Here is an 18,306-nt window from a genome sequence, read left to right on the forward strand (position 1 = left end):
GTATGGACATCAGTTGGAGTCCCGGCACCTCCAGGTCTGATCCGGTTCCCTGCTAATGCACCTGGGAAAGCAGCAGGGCTGGGAGAAGCTCCTGGCTTCTGGTTCTGGCTCCTGGCTCTGGCTCCTGGTTCTGGCTCCTGGTTCTGGCTCCTGGCTCTAGCTCCTGGTTCTGGCTCCTGGCTCCTGGCTCTGGCTCCTGGTTCTGGCTCCTGGCTCCTGGTTCTGGCTCCTGGTTCTGGCTCCTGGTTCTGGCTCCTGGCTCTAGCTCCTGGTTCTGGCTCCTGGCTCCTGGCTCTGGCTCCTGGTTCTGGCTCCTGGCTCCTGGCTCTGGCTCCTGGTTCTGGCTCCTGGCTCCTGGTTCCTGGTTCTGGCCTGTCCCTGTCCCAGCCATTGTAGCCATCTAGGGAGTACCAGCAAATGGGAGATCTCTTTCTCTATTCCTCTCTGTAACTTTTTCAAACAAATAAGAAAAAAAATCCCTTTTAAACAATAATCACTTACTGAAACAGACCTTTTTCTGTTCAACTATGTAATATTCCATACGGAAATACTCCATATAAATTTGAGTTGCTGTTACAATAGAATTTCTCACATATGGAAGATATAATAAAAGCCACTAGACATTGCCTATCATATGTATATTTTAAATAGATCTATTTTATTTATTTGTGTGTCATCCTTGCTCAGGGGCCATGATAATCTTCTCTGTATCGTTCCAATTTTAGTATATGTACTACTGAAGCAAGCACTAATTTATTTATTTGAAAGGCAGAGTTACACAGAGAGAGATCTTCCACCTGCTGGTTTACTCTCCAAACAGCTTCATGGGCCAGAGCTGAGCCAATCTGAAGCCAGCAGCCAGGAGCTTCTTCCATGTCTCCCACATGGGTGCAGTGTCCCAAAGACTTGGACCATACTCCACTGCTTTCCCCAGCCATAAGCAGTGAACTGCATCAGAACTGGAGCAGACAGAAAACAAACTAGTGTCCACACAATGTGCTGGTGCTGCAGGTGGAGGATTAGCCTGCTCCCCCCTTATCTCTATTTTTATCAGAAATATTTGCAACCTAGGTCAAACCTAAAAGTGACAGTAGGCTTCCTTCCAGGACAGAACCACATTCCCAGCCACAGATGGACCTGGTGCCTTCAGGTCAGTGGACACACACAGAAGCTTGGTCTTCTGCTGTGGGGGAGGGGCCCCACATCGATTCTGCCCCTCAGAAGTGTGCCCAGTGCCCCACCTGCTCCACAGCTCCTCCTCAGCAGGCTGTGTGGCTGCTTCTTTTCTGATCCTCCTCAGTTACAACTCACAAGCTTCCCTGAGAAACAGACCCCTGGTGTTTCACAAGTGAGCTTATTTCTGGCTTGGGCACATCCAAATATAGAACAGTTCCTCGCGGGGTCGACCCAGGCAGCTGAAGGAGGTGCAAAGAAGAGGCCCCAGGCTGAACCTCACCTGCACGAGGTGAGAGGGATGCACTGAGCATGCCCACTGCAGCTTGGTTCCTCCCTCCCCACTTCCACCCAGCAGCAGCACCTGCTACAGCAAGCAGGGCTCACCCGAGAAACACAACAGAGAAACAGGTGCCTCTATCCGAGAGCGAAACAGAGAGTAGGTGTCTGTGACCTGAAAGAACTGGCACAGGCAAGCTGGCTCACCAGCAAGCCACAAGTGAGGAACACAATGCCTTTGTCCTTAGAAACCACAAGCTTGGCACCAAAGATCAATTGCCTGGCAGAGGCCTGCCCACATCACGGAGGGCTCTCTGATTCAAACTGATCGTACCTGATCATGCCACTTACTACACACCATCACAGCCCCATCCAGACTGCTGTCAGGAGCAAACAGCCCGGAGGCCCCAGTGTGGCCCTGCTGACACAACCCTCCATGTGCCAATGGCAAGGGCTGGGCTGCAGCTGCCTTCCTGCCTCAGTCTCACTCCAAGCAGGCAGCAAGATCTCTCCCTGCTTCAGCCTTTTGCTCATCAGAGGCATGAAGAAGCTGTGATGTAAAATGTTCCCAACTCAACGGCTGTAAGGAATCCTGGGGGTGGGAGATGGCACTGTGGCACAGCAGCTTAAGCCACCACCTGCAATGCCAGCATCCCATATTGGAGCGCTGGTTGCTCCGCTTGCAGTCCAGCTCCCTGCTCTTGCATCTGAAGACATTCCCGAAGATAGTCCATGTACTTGGGTCCCTGCCACCCATGTGCAAGGCCCAAAAGAAGCTCTTGGTTCCTGGTTTCAGCATGGCCCAGACCCAGCCATTGTAGCCATCTGGGGAGTGAACCAGCATATGGAAGATATCTCTCTCTCTCTCTCTGTTGCCATTTTTACTCCCCTGCCCCCCACAAAAAAGACCCTTGAATTTCAAATAAATAAATCTTTAAAAAATTCCTAAAAAATTTTTCTTAATTCTTTAAAAGGAAGAATCAGAGACAGATCAGATTTACAGAAAGCTCTTCCATCTACTGGTTCACTCCCCAAATGACTGCAACAGTTGGAGCTGAGCCAATCCACAGCCAGGAGCTTCCTTTGGGTCTTCCACCTGAGTCTAGGGTCCCAAGACCTTGGGCCATCCTCTACTGTTTTTCTAGCTGGAACCTGAACCAGCGCCCATTTGGGATCCCAGTGCTTATAATTGAGGATTTAGCCACTGAGCCATTGTGCCAAGCCCTGGAAGAATCCTTTTTGAACAGCAGCCCAAAACCTTAACTCTACTAATGAAGGTGTTAAACATTAAGATGGCTGAAGCTAAATATCCTTGAATATTGATGAAAATGAATCACTCATCAGCGGATGGCTGGTGCTGATGACATGCTTAGAGCCAGGAGACAAAGGCTGGCAGGCTCCCCGTGCGAAGACCAGATGCTGACCATCAGGCTGGACAGAGCACAGGTCCCTACCACAGATACTCCATCCGCTGCCATGCATCAAGCAGGGCCAGCTACCACACAAATACACAACCTATGACCCAACCGCACCTGTGTGATAGATGCTGCAACTTGAGGAAACAAAGCAGTATTCTTCCTCTGACTTCTGTCTAACCCCATTTTAAAAGGAAAGACCGGGCCCGGTGTAATAGTCTGGTCCTTGGTTAAAGTTCTTGCCTTGCACGTGCCAGGATCCCATATGGGCACCGTCTCTTGTCCCAGCTGTTCCACTTCCCATCCAGCTCCCTGCTTGTGGCCTGGGAAAGTAGTCGAGGACGGCCCAAAGCCTTGGGATCCTGCACCCATGTGGGAGACCTGGAAGAAACTCCTGGCTCCTAGCTTTGGATGGACTCAGCTCCGGCCATTGTGGTCACTTGGGGAATGAATCAACAGACGAAAGATCTTCCTCTCTGTCTCTCCTTCTTTCTGTATATCTGACTTTCTGATATAAATAAATAAATAAGTAGGAAAGACCATAGACCTTGCAAAACCAGGTGGTGAGAAGGACGTGGCCTATGGGCTAGAACCCATAAAACGTCTCTGTTGTGATCATGTTTTCTCAAGCTGGGGAAGACAGGGAGTTATACGTCACTCCCTGGAACTCTGGCTGCAAGCGCCTGCGACAGTTCCAGGCGGTGGAGGCAATCTCTCAATGCAACTGCACAACACCATTTGCTGCTGTTGCTCTGAGACACTGAGAAGGATGAGCGCTTGTGCTAACACACCTGTGCAGCACTGCTAAACATTATAGAGTTGTTTTCTTCCAGTCCTGGATGTCTGACTTGGAGCTGAAATAGTGGCAACACATCAGGCTGCATGCCTGCTGGGAGCCCTCAGGGGAGGAATGTCTTTTCCGGCTGTGCCTAGCTGCTAAAGGCTCCTGTTTTCCTGGGTGCTCCTCTCCAAGGTGGTGGCAGCCATTGCAAAATCTGTCAGCCCACCACCCTCTGGCCTGCCTCTTCTGGAGGCCTTTCTGTTTCTAATGCTCACACTACTAATCGAGAATAACCCCCTCCTCTCCAGATTCTTAATCTCATCATTTATTGCTTTATTTTATTTTTTTTAGAGAGTGATTCAGAGATCTCCCATCCACTGGTTCACGCGTCAAATCCCTGCATCTACTGTGACCAGGTCAGGGTCAGTGTCAGGAGGCAGGACTTCAGGAAGCAGGGTCTTCAGCAGGAAGCTGACCCAAGCAGTGGGGAAGTGAGCCCTGACACACCCATGTGGCACAGGTGCATGCTGACTGGCCTCTTCCCCACTGGCCTGAACACCCCTTCCTGGAGGTAGATGCCTCTGATTTAGGGGTCAGAGTGGGAGGTTAGCAAAACCTCCTCCAGGCCACCCCCAGAAGGTTCTCCAAGCACGGGCAACAGCGTTCATGTGGCACCCTTCCCAAGACAAATATTTTTTAACCACTGAACAATGTCATCACATTTCATTTCAATATCTAGCTGAGTGCAGAGGAGCCATGAGAGATTCCAACCAGTCAGAAGCGAATGGAGAACTGAAAGGTCACATAGGAAGTTCACAGCGCGCACTGTGGGGGCCCATTTGATGAACGGCCCCCCGCCTGCAAGGGGGACTCAGGATTCCCAGCAGGCGGAGCTGCAGAGTGGAACCGAAACTCTAGCCCAGCCAGTTCCTCCAGAAAGCTTGATTTTCAGTGTTAAGATGCTCCAGAAAACACAACTACACCCTGGGGGCTGTGGGAGGAACAACACAGGTTCCTGAGAGTCTTCAAAAAGGAGTCTGCCAGAAATGCACATATCAGGAGCTGGCCTGGTGGCACAGCATATTAAGGTGCTACCTGCAATGCCAGAACGCTAAACAAGTGTGCGTTCAAGTCCCATTTCCTCCTGTCCAGCACCCTGTTAATATGCCTGGAGAAGCAGAGGTAGATGGTCCAAGGATTTGGGGCCCTTTACATACATAGGAGAACCAGATGAAGCTCCTGGGTCCTGGCTCCAGCCTGGCCCAGTCCAGACCACTGTGGCCATGTGGGGAATGAACAGGTGGATGGCAGGTGTTCTCTCTCTCTTTCTATAACTCTTTCAAATAAATAAAATGAGTCAAGAAAGAGAAGAGAGAGGAAAAAAAGAAGAAGAAAGAAAAGACACCAAGACTTTGGCCTGTATGCAGAGTCCCAAATGTGCCGAATCCCAGGCACCCAGCAGCTGATTCAGAAGGAAGTTGACCACAGGCTGTGATGGCATTAGGGCTGTGCCACACACAGAAGCAAACATGAAATAACTCAGGGGGGACACTTCCAACTTACAGCCCTCCACCCACCCCCAAGGAAGAAAATGCACACTTTACTATCAATCAAAAAAAACCCCATAACAATAACAATAAGAAACTTCACATGACAGAATTGCAACATGCAAAAGGAGGATCAGAAAACCCAAGAACTTGTGACAACAGAACCAAATTGGAGTAAAATTCACACATTTAAATTAAGAAGACAAACAAGGAATTAAAAACAACACGGGAAGACAACACCAAATTTTATTAAACCGTAGACATGAAAAGGATTCCAAGCAAACCCAAAAGGAAGCAGAAACACAAGAAATTTAATCCAAAGGAGGAAAGCATCGTCAAAGGAGAGGGGCAAAAACGACAGCTTCCCAGCAAAGTATTTTAAGGACTTATTCATTTATTTAATTGGAAGGCAAGCAATGTAGAGACAGAGCGGACTTCCATTCCCTGGCTCCCTTCCCAGGGCTGCACCAGGCCAACTCCAGGAGCCAGTTACTCCATCTCCCATATGAGTGGCAGGTGCCACTTCTCAGGCACAATAGCAGAGACCGCATGAGAAGCAGAACATCTGGAACTTGAACCAGTGCTCCCATTTGGGATGCCAGCATTGCGAGCGGACACCACACTCACTAAACCAGACTGATGATGATGATGATGTGTGTGTGCGTGCATAAACTATTAAAAACTCAGAGCGAAAAGTCACACTGTGACAAACATGAGAAGCATTGCCTCCAAAATTCGAGATGACGACAAGGATGCTGCCTACCAACACTTTTATTCAGCCGAATATTATCTGAGACACCTGATAAGAGGAAACACAGCATAAGTGAGGGGGAACTGTCAGGACTCAGGTTCACAGGAGTCTATGCATAGAGCACCTGAAGGTGGCTGTACATGATTCATAATCCATTTAAAGAAAAAAAGAAAAGCAAGGTTGCTAGAAACAATCATTTACATAAAAATCAACAGTATGCTGAAGCACCAAAAATAACTTTGACTAGGTATTGGAATGTTTGTAAAAGACCCAACATAAATATAAGGCACACCTGAACAAGTCTAAAACAAGTAGTGCGAAACCTTCATGGAGAATTGAAGAGCATAAAGATCTAAATTAAGTGAGGAGATATATGATGTTCATGGATAGAGCAGCACTTGTCATAATATAGTAGGAGTTCTCCCATTTAATACACATGTCTAATGTGATGCTAGTCAAAGGGTCAAGAGGATTTCCATTTGTGTCAAAGAACCAATGTCCCAGGAAAGCCAGGTGTGTTTGGGGGAAAGAGAAAGGCCTCCGTCCACTCCACCTCTGCCCCGCCGTTTCCACTGCCTCCAGCAGTGGGAAGAAGCATTCTCACTTTCCTGGTGGTGATTAAACCCAGGTGTCAGCGACTCTCTCTATAGCTGCTTTGATCATCTGGACAGCCTGAGCCTGACTCTACTCAGTAAAAACAAAAAGTATAGAAAAACTAGGTAAGTGAAAAATCACCCTAATCAATACCAAAAGTTGACACCATCATTCAGTAATTAAAGCTAAATAGCTGGGGCAGGCATGGTGGCACATCAAGCTAATTCTTCACCTTGTAATGTTGGCATCCCATATAAGCGCTGATTCACATCCTGGTTGCTCCATTTCTGATCCAGTTCCCTGCTTACGGCCTGGGAAAGCAGCGGAGGGCAGCCCAAGCCCTTGGGCTCCTGCACCCTTGTGGCAGACTGGCAAGAAGCTGATGGCTCTTGGCTTCCAATCAGCTTACGTCTGGCCATTGCAGCAGATGGAAGGCTTTCATCCCTCTTTCCCTCTCTTTCTGTAAAATCTTACTTTCAAATAAAATTGTTAGAACTAAATCTTAACCAAAAACGCACACTAAGTAACTGACAACACCCTAGCTAGGACACTGGTGTGGCCTGTGAGACCCATTTGTGATTCAGCGGAGAGAGTCGGTTGTGACAACATCTGCCCCATTTTAACAGGGCCAGAGGACAGTGCCAGCTCACTTCACAAAGCACAGAGAAACGATTTAAACTTGAGTGACTTTGTGCTTAGGGGTCTGCTTCTTAAACAAGACCCCAAAAGCACTAGCCCAGCTGCTCTAGCATTTCCTCTGGAGGAGACAGGATTGCCCGAGCTCCATCCCACTAACCGCATTGGTCTTCACAGCAAACCCAAGAGGCTGGCAGCATCAGGGCCTCTGTTTTGTTTTTGGTTTTTGGTTTTTTTTTTTTTCCAGATAAGGAAGTTGTCCATGGAGAAGAAACTTGCTCAGGGTTACGCAGGAAGGGAAGCTGTCAGGTTATGGATTCTGTCATTACTACCGTGTGATGTCACATGGCAGAATTTTGAAAATATAAACAAGGGAAGATATGCTAGACAAAGGAGCTAAGGCGAGGACGAGGACACACTGCCGCAGCACACAGAGCCCCTGCAGATTGCCGGCCTGCTCACTGCGTAAGACAAGAGGCGAAGCTCATGTTGTGGCAGAGCCAGTAAAGCCGCAGCCTGCAACGCTAGCACCCTATTATGTTTTCTGCAGGCAAAAAAATTGAAAACATTGTTTTCTCTGTGTGTCACTCGTGTTCTAGCACATCATAACAAAAATCCCCCAAACATGAATAAGCCCAACTTTTCCTATTAAATGTAATACCTAAAGATGAATAACATGTCTTTAAAATTTGGATATTACGTGTTTAATTTTCACCAAAAAGGAATCTTTTACAAATAATTATCGAGCAATCTATTTCCGAGTAATGGTGAAGCGTGTGTTATCACTGGTTCATCATTTGAAGAGAAGGAAATTATATAAAGCCTTACCAACTAGTTATCTAATAATTACTATTTCAAATAAAATTAATTCTGACTGCATCACCAGAAAGCGTCAGTCTGTCACTGGAACACAGTACACGGAGGAACTGCAAAGACTCCTTTGTTCAATTATAAGAACAGTTTCCATAGGAAATCAATTGTAGCAGAAAATAAATTTAGACTATGACAAACAGTTTCCTTCCTTTGGGAGACTGAAGGCTGATAAAGCCTGTTACAGATCTGTTCACTCGGTGAGTGATGGTTTCACAAGCAGGAAGCGCCAGTCTTTCCTGTTTTCTCTTCGGGTTAAAACAAAAGAGAAATCAATCCTGGGGTTTCTGGTTTTGTTTTGTTTTGTTTTGTTTTGTTTTGTTTTGTTTTGTTTTGTTTTGTTTTGTGTTTTGTTTTGTTTTTAAGGTTCTAACATGATCAGAGGTCAAATCCTGCAGGATTCTAATGTCTGAAACTCCTGGCTGCTTCCCCAACAAACCAAGACTAGCACTGCCACCATGACAGACTCTGATAATGCAAGAAACAGGTGCACCCAAGCATCCCAAGTTCACTGGATTCCACGGTCCAGGATCCGGAACAATGCCTTCCCTCCACAGGCGAGCAAATCAGAGAGGCAAAGTGGCAGAGGAATGGCACAGCAGCACAGGCTCTGTGCTGAGCACATTTTTGTTAAGTGATCAATTGTTTTTTTTAAATATTTACTTACTTTTCTTGAAAAGTCAGTTACAGAAAGAGGACAGAGAGGAAGATCTGATGTCCACTGATTCACTCCCCAAACGGCCACAATGACCAGGGCTGGGCCAACAAGAAGACAGGAGCCAGGAGCTTCTTCCAGGTCTCCCACATGGATATAGGGTCCCAATGCTTTGAGTCATCCCCCACTGCTTTCTCAGGCCACAAGCAGGGAGCTGAATGGGAAGTGGAGCATCTGGGATACGAACCGGCATCCATATGGGCTGCCAGCACTTGCAGAAGGAGCATTAGTCATTAAGCCGTTGTGCTGGGCCCCAGCAGAGGGAATTGTTTAGAACAACTGTTTATGCACCTTTGGGATTGATGCCTGCAATGCTTTAAAAAACAAAGAGGGGTGTTTGGCAGGGTGGTTAAGGAGCCATGTGGGACAGCCGAATCCCACATCAGGCTGCCTGGGTTGGAGGTTCAGCTCTGCTCCCAGCTCCAGCCTCCTGCTCATGTACACCCTAGGAGGCAAGCAGTAATAACTCAACCCTGTCACCCACACGGGAGACCTGAATGAAGGTGCCAGTTCCCAGGTTCAGTCTACCCCAGCCCTGGCTGGCTGCAAAATTTGTAGAGCCAATCCATGGATGGGAGGATCTCTCTCATTCTTTGTCATCTCACAGAAGTCAGCACTGAAACGTTAAGTCACTACACTAAGCCACTCAAAACAATTCAGAAATTATTTAAAATGAAAGAAATTACTAGCACATCCTAGAATGAAGAACAACCAAATTGTTTCTGTGGTAGGTGCCCATTGTCTTTGCAGCTCTGGCCATGTTTCTCTTGTACAACGCTTAACCACAGTCTCTTTGCCCTCTCTGACCCAAGACTCACACCTGTCCATCATAGCTGTCAATCTTTCCATCCAGAGTGACTGGCCCAATGGATGATGTATAAACCAGCAAGATAGAAAGATACAGAGAAACTGAAACTTAGCCAGTGCTTGGGCAAAATCTATTCTACAAGAGACCATTTACATATTAAAAGCTCTAACCTCAAACAGCTTTGGAGCGCTGTGCTGAAACTTGAATAGAAACACAGCAAATAATTTTCCTGAGTCCCAGTGATCCAGATAAAGCTTATGGAACTCCACTGAGGTCTCCCTGCAGCAGGGACCCAAGAGCGAGCTTCATCACTGGCTGCTTCCAAGGATGCATCAGCAGGAAGCTGGCTTTGAAACAGAGTAGCTAGGACTCGGACCAAGCATTCTGAAATGGAATGTGGCCATCCCAAGAGGCCCCCACAGGCTCCATCTTGCAAGTATTTATCAAGAAAGTTTTAACACCTGCAAACTGCCACTGCTTCTGCCTGTACTCACCCTGCATGGCCCCTCCCCACCAAGATCCAAGTCTAAATCCTTCACTTTGGCAATGAGCTGTAAAAGAACAAGAGCAGACCATCTTCCTTGAAAGACCTCCATAAAACTTGTTACTCTGTAGCCAAAAGAAGCAGAGAGCATTAAAGAGTCCTAAGCCATCTTCTTTCCACAAACATCCTCCGTAGACTTCCCATATTTAATTCCAACCTGTGTTGATGGCCCCCTGCAGGTGGGGAGCAGTAGTTGAAGGGTGGGAGGAAGGGGTTATGAAGGAGAGGGAGGATCCTCCGGGAGCTGCTGCCGTTTAAGGTCTTGAATGTGGTGACAGGTGCACAGGTATATACATTTAGTCAGCAATCAGACTCTAAGTATATGCCATTTAAATCTGTTCCTGGAAAGGACAAAGTTTTTACAAGGAAAAACATTTCGGAGCACTACCTCTTTGGCAGGGAACAAACAACGGTGCCCATAGTTGAAAATGTCATATGGTGACAACGAAGAGATTTATAGGCAAGGATGACTGGACAAAAGAGCAGATGGAGATAGGCCCATGACAATAGGCTTAGATTGTGCACCTGGCATGGGAGACTAATCTTTTTAAAGATGTGCTATTTGTTTGAAAGGCAGAGTGAAAGAAGCAAAGAACAGGAGAGGGAAAGTGAGATTTATCTTCTATCTGCTGGCTAACTCCCCAAATGCCTGCAAAAATCAGGGCTGGGTCAAAACAAAGCCAGGAGCCAAGAATTCCATCAGAGTGTCCCACGTGGGTACCAGAAACCCAAGCACTGGGACCATGATCCACCGCATCTGCAGGTGCATTCGCAGGAAGCTGGATCCTAAGAGGAGCAGCCTGGATTGGAACCACTGCTCTGATACATGATACAGCACCCCGGTAGCATTTCACCTACTGTATTACAACACCTGCCCCTAGGCTGCCTTCTTTTTGACTCTCTTCTACGTGAAAATAGTCAATTAAATTGACAGCCAGGCTCTTACTATTTGCAAGTAAATTCTATTATTCCTAGCTGCCGGGGTTTGAGTGTACTCTCTCACAAATTTCATGCACTGAAAACTCCCAAATTCATAGCATAATAACACTTGGAGGCAGAACCTTTCGGAGGTGGTTAGACTCAGAAGAAGTCACAAGGCTGGGGTTAGCAACCTTTTACCAAGAGAGACAGGTGAGTGTGTAGGCTTCCAACCTCCCGCCCCTTGGATGACATCCAGTGATGCTGTCAGGAGTCCTGGGGCTGGATGCAGCCCTCTGACCTTAAAGGTGGAGAGCCCCAGAACCAGGAGAATGCATTTCTTCCTTGCAAATGATCCAGTCCCTGGCATTCCAGTACAGCAAAAAGAAAACAGACCGAGACACTCCTCCCACACAAAGGCCCTTTGTTACAGCTAATCAGATCAGGTAATCCCTGGGCTGGCTCGCCTTGGTTTCGCAATCTGAGATTCAGACCATGCACCCCCATGGACAAACCCCAAGAGCAGCAGAGCCTGACTCCCCCTGGAAGCTGTGTCCCAAGTCACTCTTCACTCTCCTCAGCCTCACCATGGATTCCTGGGCCCTGTGCATCTGCCATGCTATGCAGTCAGGCACATGTTGACCGTATATTCCCAGCACCTGGCTGAGTGCCTGCGCGAGGAATAGTGTTCTGAACACACCACTGAGCGCAAGAGCTCTCGACATCACTCACTATGCTTTCAGAACCTCATCTCCAACCTATAGAATACTTGGCGGCAAGGCGCAGAGGGGTGGGAATTCAGTCTAATGACCTACCAAGTTTAATCCTTATCTACATCCTCAGATATCCTAATGAGATGAAAGTCAGATTGGAAAGTGGTTTTTGTGTTTGTTTGTTTGTTTAGGGTTTTTTTTTTGTATTTATTTTTAACTTTTACTTGAGAAAGTGTATGTCTTCCATCTGCTGGTTCTCTCCCAAAATTCTTGCAACAGCCAAAGCTGAGGAACCCTAAAGCCAAGAGCCTGGAACCCAAGCTGGGTCTCCCACATGAGGGGCCAAAATGCTTCAGTCGTACACACTGGCAGGAAGCAGAACAGCCACACAAACCAGGCAAGTGGGGTCTCTCTTGGCTGATGAGCCACTCACCCACCCATATTTGAATATTTCAAAGCAGCTACCTTGGTAGGGGAGAGGCACCATAATTGTTTTAGGCTGAGGGGAAAATGTAGAACACTCAAGAAGACCAGAGTGGATATTGTAATTTAATTGTAGCAACTAAAGCAAGAGAGGATTTCGAGCAGTAGGACACAGAAGGCTTACACCTCCAGCAAGGGTAAAGCATCCCCGCACTGCTAAAAAGGAGAGCCCAGAATGGTCCTGGAACATTCCCACAGTGGCACCTGCAAACAGAACTGCCTTCTGCACTTCCACTACCTGTGGAAACCAGGATAGCAATTGGAGAAGATCAAGTATGGGTCTCTCTGATGTCATCCGGCTGGGTGGAAATGGGAAAACCTGCCAACAATCCAGATATTGGTAAAAGGCCCAGCACTGAGATTTCAAGCCAAAAACCTCATTCTTTACTGGCTGTGCTTCCATCTAATCATACAGAGAGCCTGAAGTTCTTCGGCCCTTGCTTTTCTTTTTTATGGTTCTCGGTGGAGCCATTGCTTTTATAAGCACTAAGCCCAAAATACAAAGCGGATAATATCCCCTGGAAAGGGAACGGAAGGGACTTCGCCGTGGCATTTTCTACGGATAATGAGCTTTAACTGTCCATCAATTCCCAGCTCCACCCTCCCCCTTCCCTACCCTGGAGTTCTTCTTGGGAGCTACAGTTCTGGGTCCAACAGCCCAGTCCTGATGCCTGCATGGAATTAATTAAATGTCAGCTGAATGTGAGGCCTCACTGGGCACCCAAGAAGGCAGGAATGATCAAGACACACACCTTATTAGTGAGGAGCTTCCAGGCTGCTTCTTGTCAAGGCTTTCTGCACCTGGAGTCTGTCAGTCCTCCTTGTCCCGAGCTACAGCACCTGACATTTGATCCCTTCTCTCTGACACAGCTGCTCATGGCTTCCAGGACACCAACTGCTACTGTGCTTCCTCCCCTACGCTTGGCTCTTCATGGGCCTCTTTCCAGAATGCTGCTTGTCACCCGATCCTCTCTACGGAAGGATGGCATTGCCTTGGCCCAGGCCCCACTCAGTCACTGATTTGGACATTCTCTCGTTGAACTCTCCAGAGTCCTTTACTGTGATCTCCAATGCTGTCAGTCTAAGTGCTGTGTACTCAGCCATGGAGCGACATCCAGTCCTGAACCCTCCACCTCCGGCCTCCCACAGCCTTCCCCATTCCAGTGCTGGGTGAATCCATCCTGCCAGCTGTTTAGGCTGTAATCATGAGCTCTGTGACCTGTCCCTTTCCAATCCAGCAGGAAATCATGCCTAACCCTACACATGCAAATGCCCCCCCCCCCCCCCACACACACACACCAGGCCCAGAATCTGACAATTTCTCTGACCCATTCACATCTTCGCTTCAGTGGTCACTGCCTCCACCTGGGTCATCTAAATCCAGTCTCAATTCAGCAATAGACAATCTTTTAGGAGGACACACTCAAAAACTTCATGGAAAAAGGAAAGATTAATTTTATTTTGATGCAAATACTTTTGACATTCAGGGACGGCTTTTTCAAAAATCTGCATGTTTAATATTCTTTACATAGTTGAGAGGTATGTACGCCCATTTGGGTCTCCAATTTGGGTGGGGAAGGTCGGGGTATGGAAGAAGGTGGGTAGGACAAATATTTTAATTTCTTTTTCCTCCTGTGCTTGCAGTAGCCGAAGGGGAGGGGGCCGCTCCTTGCTGTCTATCAGCACTGGGGGATGGAGGACAGTCATCTGATGATGCCTTAGAAACCCCGATGTGAGGAATAGTGTTCTGAGGGGTTGCTTGAGTGCTTTTTTAGTTATGAGATGTTACCAGCTTCATTGTGCCAGGGTTAAGAAAACCTTCCCAAGGTCTACTGGCTGACCAAGTCTACCTTAGTGCATCCACAGACCCAGGAACATGTTGCAAGGCTTGGCCAGGAGAGTGGTTCAACCTGTTTTTGCTTTTTCATCCCCAGATGCGGCACTCTGCTGGGCTGCATGCTAGCTGTCATGTCCCGTGTGTTCATTTGAGCATGTTGCCCACTGCACAGACATCAGCAACTAAGGAAGCCCCATCCCACACATGCACTCCAAGGTTAGACTACATATCTTGTGATTCTCCCTGTGGCCACAGTTTGAGTCTTGCCATCTAGTTGGGGAGACCTCCAAAAACCCTGTCTGGTTGACCTCAGATTTGACACTAGGGTGTACCAGCCAGTTCAGTGTCAGGTTTGGTCCATCAGCCAATACACATATTGGTGGATGCAGCTGCCTGATCAGTTCCATCCCCAGCTCCACTGCTCATGCAAACTGATGGGTATTACTACCTCACCTAGCCCAGCCCTATCCAGCCTGCACCAGCCTGCTCTTCATACACACCAGCAGGTGTCGCAGCCTAGTCAAGCTGACCCTGAACAACCCCCACCAGGCCTGCTCCAAGCCCCAGTTTACGCAGGTGCTGGTATGTACTGCGACCTAGCATGGTCCATCCAGCTTGCCATCTCACTCTCGTGCACACCCATTGTTACCACAACTTAACTCTGCTCAACCCATCCCCAGACCTGGCCCACACATTTGCTGGCGAGTACTTCTTTTTTGATTAGCCTAGTTCAGCCCCAGCCCTGGCTCTCATGCTCAACAAGCAAGAGCTGCAGCCCAACAGTGGAGTGCCCACAGTTCCCCTAACAAGCTCCCAGACCTGGATCCTGTGCCCGCCAGGAAGTACTGCAGTCCAGCCTGATATGACTCATACCAAGTCCCAGCATTTGCCAGCAGGTGCTGTGGTCTAGCCCAGCTGGTTGGTAAGCACCCATCCTGGCTCTTGTGTGCACCAGCGGAGGCAGCAGCCTAGCTTAGCCTGACTCACTCCCAGTCCCAGCTCTCATGCTCACCAGTAAAAGCTATGGCCCAGCAAGGGAGTTCCAAAAGTTCCCCTACCAGACACACTCCTAGCCCCAGGGAGTGCATGTCGGCAGTGCTGCAGCCCACTTCTGAGATGGTCCACCTCCCCTCCCTTGCATAGCTTTTTTATAATACACATTTTCCTTGAACGTTTGAAGAGCCTTCATTGGCATGGATTTCTAATCTGTCTGCACTAAAGTACGCTTACTTTTGAATTCCATTAGCCATGAACCTTTGATGTATCCTCATACATAAAAATGAGACCATATCACCTTTCAGGCTCCCCATTTTACATAGTGTACAAGTTCAAGTTCTTGGAGTGTAATCCAGGACAGACAAAACACCAGCTCTGTAACTTCTCTGACCTCATTTCCTAACAAGCAAACACCACTTCCTCCCTTTGTTCAGGCCCTCCATTAGGTTCCTCTGTCCTCGCATATTCCCATCAGTGTCCTGTCCTTTCCAGAGGCCACCCCCTCTACCCGAAACACTTTCCCCAGATGTGTCCTTCTCCTGCCACACCTTTCTCCCCATTTTGCCTGCCCAGGCAGACCTACTGTGTTGAATCACTCCATATAAACCTGGGTGCCCATGTCCTCAATCCAGCCCCATCACTCACCCTTCACTCTTCCCTCTTGCCTTGGTTGGTTTCATATCACTCTTGCGTTCTAACATGATGGATTATTCACTTCTTTCTTTGCTGATCTCCTGCTGCCCCATAAACATAATCTTCCTGGCAGGGCATTCTGATATGCTCTGCTCACTGTAATTGGTGCTCAGTGTAGCTTATGATTGCAATGAGTAAAAGAAAGTGACTTAGGTTCTATCATACACTCATATTAGACTACTATACGAAGAGCACCAGCCAATTACATTAGCAATACATTTACAATCTTACTGACTTTATACAAAAGACTACAGGTAGGCCAACAAAGGAACCCAAGAAACAGCATTTCACAGCACATCATATTCTAGAAAAGATGGATCGAAGTAATTCTTACTTAATATGAATTTTTATCCAGTATTAATATACACAGCTAAAACTCCCATGCTTTAAAACATTTGGCTGTGCTTGGGATTTCATTTGGATGAATGAGGACTAAAGGAAAGAATCCAGTAAGGAAAGCAATATCCACTCGGAAAAGGAAACCGGGTATCATTTTACTCAGGTTTCCCCTAAGCAGGTTTTGACTGAGATGAAGAGCTGGAAAAGCAGGCAGTCAGCTCTGCAAATTCCATTCACGAAGGGCTCCATGTTAAACACGAACTACAGGGCCCGGCGTGATAGCACAGTGGTTAAGGTCCTCGCCTTGCACGCGCCGGGATCCCATATAGGCGCCGGTTCTAATCCTGGTTGCCCTGCTTCCCATCCAGTTCCCTGCTTGTGGCCTGGGAAAGCAGTCGAGGATGGGACCAAAGCCTTGGGACCCTGCACCCGCGTGGGAGACCAGGAAGAAGCTCCTGGCTCTGAAGCTCAGCTCTTGGGGATTGAACCAGCGGATGAAAGATCTTTCTGTCTCTCTTTTTTTTTTTTTTGTAACTAAGACTTTCTAAGAAAAGTAAAAATAAATCTTGAAAATAAGAAAAGAAAAAGAAAGGCAGAGTGGCCAAGAGAAAGGGGAAGAGCGACTTCCATCCGCTGGTTCCCTTTGTGGTCCGTAAGTGGCCACAGAGGCTAGGCATGACGCAGGGAAACCAAGACAGCAACTTCCTTCGGGTTTCCCACGTGAGCCCAAGAGCCCCAACACGTTCCCAGCAGGATCAGAAGTGGAACAGCCAGGAATCAACCTGGTGCCCACATGGGAGCTCGCCATGGCACACAGCAGTGCACTAAGGCAACATTTCTGTTACTGTAGCTTTACATCAAACATAGGGAAATTTTCAGAACTTTTTTTGGCACCGAAGTATATTTGGACATCAGCATAATATTGCAATGTCAAAATTCCAGATTCTGGAAAATTCATGATGCCAAATAGTCGCTTTTTTAATTCAAAGGGCACATGAATATTCAACAGTGATTTAAATATTTTAACTTAATTCAGTCATTTGAATACCAGAGGAATAACAGCTCATGTCTAACCACACATTAAAATATAAAACGACAATAATTCAATGACAAGAGTCTTGAAAGATGACCAGTAATCATCCAGCTATTGCCATCAGCAGATTTTGTCTGGCTGACATACTAGCTTTTCACTTGTTTCAGAGTTGACAATAAACAAAATTATAATCAGTTACCACTTTAATAACCAGATTAGGACTCCAGAAAACATGCAGCAAAATGTAAAAATTGCAATTCCTTAGGTGAGTCTTTCAAAAAAGCTAATGGGGAGGATTTTGAATGCTCATAACACAAAGAGATTTAAAAAAAAAAATGTGAAATGACAAATCTCTCCCTTACGCTGCCCTGACCACTTCACACTGTGTATAAGTACTGACATTTCACACTGGGGCAGGAGCTGAAGGCCTGCGATGTTGGGGCCGGTACAGGAATACCAGTGCGAGTTATCCTCTCCTGCTTCCCATCCAGCTCCCTGCTACCGCACCTTGGGAAGGCAGCAGAAGATGGCTCCGGAGTACCTGGGCTCCCGCCACCCACTTGGGGACCCCGGTGGCCTTCCAGGCTGCTGGCTTTGGGCTGGTCCAGCCTTGGTCATGATGGCCACTTGGGGAGTAAATCAGCAAATCGAAGAACTCTTTCTCTCTGTATGTCACTCTGCCTTTAAAAGGATATAAATATTCCTTTAAAAGGAGAAATGTGTCACATTGTACCTCCTAAACACATACAAGTACTTTATGTCAAGTTGATAAAAATATATTTTTAAGAGACTGAAATCCTAAATTTGAAAACTTGTGACACCTCCTATGTTTTTTTTTTTTTTTTTTGTGACAGACAGATTCTTAAAGCGAATCAGCGTGGACAGGTCAAACACTCACAGCTTGGAGAATCTCTCCAGGGCTGCATGCTGGCTGCTAATTCAGAGGCTTAAAATAAGTCAAGCTACCCACAGGGAGCTGTCAGGCTCTTCTAGTACCTCCTCAGCATTTACGCACATTCTCCCATCTTGTCCTCCCCGAAGCCCCACAGGGCAAGAGCAGAAAAACACGCCCTGATTTCTGTGTGAAGCAACTAAAACTCTCACTGCCGGCCCCAGAAACAGTCAGGAAAGCACAATTTGTCCGCAGAGTCAGGGAGGTGATTACAGCACCTGTCACCCAC

At 47.4% G+C, this 18,306-nt stretch overlaps 1 protein-coding gene and 1 non-coding gene across 2 annotated transcripts in view; both read right to left on the reverse strand.

Moving 5' to 3' along the window:
• TSPAN13 (tetraspanin 13) overlaps positions 1-18,306 on the reverse strand; it is a 28,681-nt gene that overhangs the window by 4,820 nt on the left and 5,555 nt on the right. The window lies entirely within an intron of this gene.
• LOC118758189 (U6 spliceosomal RNA) lies at positions 643-749 on the reverse strand. The gene has a single exon (XR_004995582.2). It is a non-coding gene; the product is annotated as a U6 spliceosomal RNA (small nuclear RNA).

Source organism: Ochotona princeps, chromosome 20 (assembly GCF_030435755.1).
Source record: "Ochotona princeps isolate mOchPri1 chromosome 20, mOchPri1.hap1, whole genome shotgun sequence".
Lineage (NCBI taxonomy): Eukaryota > Metazoa > Chordata > Mammalia > Lagomorpha > Ochotonidae > Ochotona > Ochotona princeps.